We start from the raw sequence: 5,000 nt of genomic DNA, 5'->3' as shown, positions 1-5,000 counted from the left end.
CTGGGCTATTTCCTGTTCGCTCGCCGCTACTAAGGAAATCCTGGTTAGTTTCTTTTCCTCCGCTTACTAATATGCTTAAATTCGGCGGGTGATCCTCCCTGATCTGAGGCCAACGATAAAAAAAACGAGGCAGACGCGATATCCGTCAACGCGACGGCGCCGCTTTCGTCGAGACGAGAGAGAATTTTCATTCCGATCGTTCCGACGTCGGCGTCGACGCGCTCTTCGGACGTCGAGTCCGCCTACTCGATATATATACAATATATATATATACGAATGTTTCGATGTCATCACGTTCAACGATGCGAGCGCGCTTTATTTACACATCATATAAACACGTTCGTCTCGTATACGTCGTAACGATCGCGGAGCTTTTGTATTCGAAATTTTGACATTAGAGTATGAACAAAAGAAACGCACGTACTCGATAATCACGAGACGAAGAGATCACCTAAACTCCGATTACCCTCTTTGATCGAGAACAACTCAATGAAACGATCGAAAGGTCGGAGATGGGCGCTCCTCGTCTGGCGACGAGCGACGCTCTCAGTCTCTCTGACGTCGCATAACGAAACTCCGTGACGTAAACGTACACACGAACGCGTATATAAAAATATAAATAATATATACACACACACGCATGTAAACGTAAACATACATACACATCGTATTTGTTATATTTGAACGGACCGAGAACGAGATTTATATTAAGTATATTTAAACACGTAATATAACACATCGAACGCGGATACCGTCATATGTTCGAGAAACGTCAGTCAGTCTATTGAGTCGGTTACGAAATAATAGACATTACGACATTAAACATTGAACAGTGTGGTTTATATTTTTATACAGCCGGCCCTCAGACAGGAGTGGTCCTGGATGTTTCTCCACGGACCGCAATGTGCGTTCGAAATGTCGATGTTCAAATGTGTCCTGCAGTTCACACTATGACGCGCAGTTAACTGCGTTCTTCATCGACCCGCGAGCCAAGTGATCCACCGTCCAGGGTAATGGTTTTTAATTTGTTTTATTTTTATAATTTCTACGATCACTCGAACGATTCTATACGCCAGTGATATGAGTTTATTTTTTTTTTATTTTTATTTTTTTTTTTTTTTTTTTCTCTTATTTTTAGTATACAGAGAAAAATTCAAAAAATTAAAAAAAAAAAAAAAAAAAAAGTTAAAAAAAAAAAAAAGTACAAAAAAAAAAAAAAAGAAATATACATTTTATTTGAAGATGACGATGTGCGTTAACACATCGTACTTTCCTCGAAATCGACATCGAAAAATATCAGAATAGGACGCGTTACACGACTCTGGACTCTGACTCGGACACACTGCTGTGTGAGAGAGAGAGAGTGAGAATCGCGTCCTCGCATCGAAACGACACATTCCGAACGTCGATATTTGTGTTTTAGAATTTTATTATCGTTCATTATCGCACTCTTTCGAGATTGATAATTTACGTTAATGATCCTTCCGCAGGTTCCCCTACGGAAACCTTGTTACGACTTTTACTTCCTCTAAATGATCAAGTTTGGTCAACTTCCCAGCAACGCCGACGGCCGTGAAGCCACCGCGTGTCGGTCCGAAGACCTCACTAAATCATTCAATCGGTAGTAGCGACGGGCGGTGTGTACAAAGGGCAGGGACGTAATCAACGCGAGCTTATGACTCGCGCTTACTAGGAATTCCTCGTTTATGGGGGATAATTGCAAACCCCAATCCCCAGCACGAAGGAGTTTCAACGGGTTGCCCGGGCCTCTAGGCCAGGGAGAACATGCTGATTCCTTCAGTGTAGCGCGCGTGCGGCCCAGGACATCTAAGGGCATCACAGACCTGTTATTGCTCAATCTCGTGCGGCTCGAAGCCGCCGGTCCCTCTAAGAAGAATTTTAATACGCCGCCAGTGAGTTGCTCGACCGAAATCGAGCACACCTAAATGACGACGCCTATTTAGCAGGCTAGAGTCTCGTTCGTTACCGGAATTAACCAGACAAATCGCTCCACCAACTAAGAACGGCCATGCACCACCACCCACCGAATCAAGAAAGAGCTATTAATCTGTCAATCCTTCCGGTGTCCGGGCCTGGTGAGATTTCCCGTGTTGAGTCAAATTAAGCCGCAGGCTCCACTCCTGGTGGTGCCCTTCCGTCAATTCCTTTAAGTTTCAGCTTTGCAACCATACTCCCCCCGGAGTCCAAAATCTTTGGTTTCCCGGAAGCTGCCCGCCGAGCCATTGTAGTAACGTCGGCGGATCGCTAGATGACATATTTACGGTTAGAACTAGGGCGGTATCTAATCGCCTTCGAACCTCTAACTTTCGTTCTTGATTGATGAAAACACCTTTGGCAAATGCTTTCGCTGATGTTCGTCTTGCGACGATCCAAGAATTTCACCTCTAACGTCGCAATACGAATGCCCCCAGTTATCCCTATTAATCATTACCTCGGAGTTCTGAAAACCAACAAAATAGAACCGAGATCATATTCTATTATTCCATGCACGAAATATTCAAGCGGCATTTTGAGCCCGCTTTGAGCACTCTAATTTGTTCAAAGTAAAATTGTCGGCCCATCTCGACACTCACTGAAGAGCACCGCGATAGGATTTTGATATTGAACCGGCGTTTTACCGCCGGCTCACCGACGATATGCTCCGCAGACGTGTCAGTATCACCGCGGATGCGGTGCACCGACAGCGCGGCGCACAAATGCAACTACGAGCTTTTTAACCGCAACAATTTTAGTATACGCTATTGGAGCTGGAATTACCGCGGCTGCTGGCACCAGACTTGCCCTCCAATTGTTCCTCGTTAAAATATTTAAAGTGTACTCATTCCGATTACGAGGCCTCGAAAGAGTCCCGTATCGTTATTTTTCGTCACTACCTCCCCGTGCCGGGAGTGGGTAATTTGCGCGCCTGCTGCCTTCCTTGGATGTGGTAGCCGTTTCTCAGGCTCCCTCTCCGGAATCGAACCCTGATTCCCCGTTACCCGTGACAACCATGGTAGTCGCAGAAACTACCATCGAAAGTTGATAAGGCAGACATTTGAAAGATGCGTCGCCGGTACTGGACCATGCGATCGGCAAAAGTTATCCAGATTCATCAAAATTAACGACTTCGGACGAGACGCCCTCCGTCGATTGGTTTTGATCTAATAAAAGCACTCATCCCATCACTGGTCAGAGTTCTGATTGCATGTATTAGCTCTAGAATTACCACAGTTATCCAAGTAACTGAGTAAGATCTAAGGAACCAAAACTGATATATTGAGCCATTCGCGGTATCGCCTTAATACGGCTTGCACTGAGACATGCATGGCTTAATCTTTGAGACAAGCATATAACTACTGGCAGGATCAACCAGGGAGCTAACCGAGACTTGTTGAAGTCGTCAATTACTCTTCTCGTTTCATATTCGCATATAAAATACACACAAACTTATGCATGCATGTACAATATACGCACAGTATGAAACGAGCGTCTCACCGTATCGTCGATCGCGTTAGACGCGATAGATTTTAACGGTTGACTCTTATAAAAATTTATATGAGACACAAACGCGCTTTAAGCACGCGCGCGCGCGTGCGTGCGCTATAATATATAACGCGACGACAGCGGCGGCGGCGGCGGCGGCGGCGGAGGCGTCTTCACATAATGACACATAACGGTCACGAATTCGAACGTTCTAAACGAGATCGAGTTTTTTTTTCAAAATAACACTTCGCACACGACGTGTACGTATGTATTGTTCAACGATTATTATCGTAAAACATTGGGATCGACGCCCGGTGTTTGAGTGATCGTACCGATACTCGGGTTGTGTATTTTTTGTACATGATAAATGTAAAAATTAACAAAAAGAATTTTAGAAACGACCGTTCATATATAATATAAAAATTATACACACTATACGAATACACTGAATCTTTTAAGAACTCCGTCTCTAACGTTTTCTCATATCGTCGCGACGTCGCAGATCGACTACAATGAATCAACATTTATTCCATGAGGATAGATTGTAGCGAGAGCGACGACGACGACGATAAGAGGAAGAGCGCATGAGGCAGAGAGATCTACGTGCGTCCGTCGGTCGGCACAGTTTTACAGAACGAAAAAGAATCTTTTTATCATTTTCACGTGTGTCAGTGAATATCCCCAGCGGTCGAGACGAATCGTACGTACATACTTGGTTGTTACACTACGTAAAGTATAATATAACGCGATACGACGAATCGAGAGACACGCCAGAAGACACGCAACAAAGACGACAAATGAAAACGATAATAACATTTTTTTCGTTATACAAGAGTACTGATCCGGTCACTTCGCGTCTAACATCAATTTTTGAATGTTCGACGTTCGAACCGTCACTACTCCATATATATGCCTGACGATGAGTATGACATTCGGCTCGTTCGAACGGAATGTATTTTTTTTTTTATTATTATTATTATTTTATTATGTTTCTCATATTCGATCTGATATCATAAGACGACGAACCCCAGAACACGCACCCCCCCCCCCCCTCCCCAACCCCCTCCCCCCCAACTGACACCCCAAACCCTCCAAAATCTCCAAAACTTCGATTATTTTGTTCTATATTTTTATAGATAGTATATGATTATATGATATTATGCAACGTCAATGCAACAACAACGACAACAACAACAACAACAACAACAACAACAACAATAAAAAAAAAAAGAAAAAAAAAAAAAACAACAACAACAACAACAAAGAAAGTTGTATCTTCGTTTATTTAAATTTCACCGGTATTCGTTTATCGAAAAAAAAAAATTTATAATTAAAATTATTATATTTTATAATTAAAATAATAATTATGACGATGACGAATAAATATAATAATAATAATAATAATAAAGAACATGACGCGATTTACGAATGCGTAAATAATGTTAATAATATAATTTTTAAGTTTCATATCAGTCTTGATACCTTAAAATATGTATAATGAAGTAATAAATAAATAG

The 5,000-nt window shown here is 42.4% G+C and overlaps 3 non-coding genes across 3 annotated transcripts in view; all 3 read right to left on the bottom strand.

Annotated features, from left to right (window-relative positions):
* The window catches only part of LOC125076395, a 3,997-nt gene extending 3,885 nt beyond the window's left edge, over positions 1 to 112 (bottom strand). Inside the window, exon 1 of the ribosomal RNA XR_007120361.1 lies at positions 1 to 112. This exon is cut by the window's left edge and continues 3,885 nt beyond it. This is a non-coding gene — a ribosomal RNA (large subunit ribosomal RNA).
* Positions 113 to 856: 744 nt separating this feature from the next.
* LOC125076392 lies at positions 857 to 1,013 on the bottom strand. Its single transcript, XR_007120359.1, has one exon. It is a non-coding gene; the product is annotated as a 5.8S ribosomal RNA (ribosomal RNA).
* Positions 1,014 to 1,473: 460 nt separating this feature from the next.
* Positions 1,474 to 3,376, bottom strand: LOC125076393. Its single transcript, XR_007120360.1, has one exon. It is a non-coding gene; the product is annotated as a small subunit ribosomal RNA (ribosomal RNA).
* Between the last annotated feature and the right edge of the window lie 1,624 nt (positions 3,377 to 5,000).

Source organism: Vanessa atalanta, unplaced genomic scaffold (assembly GCF_905147765.1).
Source record: "Vanessa atalanta unplaced genomic scaffold, ilVanAtal1.2, whole genome shotgun sequence".
In the NCBI taxonomy this organism is placed as follows: domain Eukaryota; kingdom Metazoa; phylum Arthropoda; class Insecta; order Lepidoptera; family Nymphalidae; genus Vanessa; species Vanessa atalanta.
The sequence above is the reverse complement of the archived record's forward strand: the minus strand, read 5'-3'. Positions and strand labels throughout refer to the sequence as shown.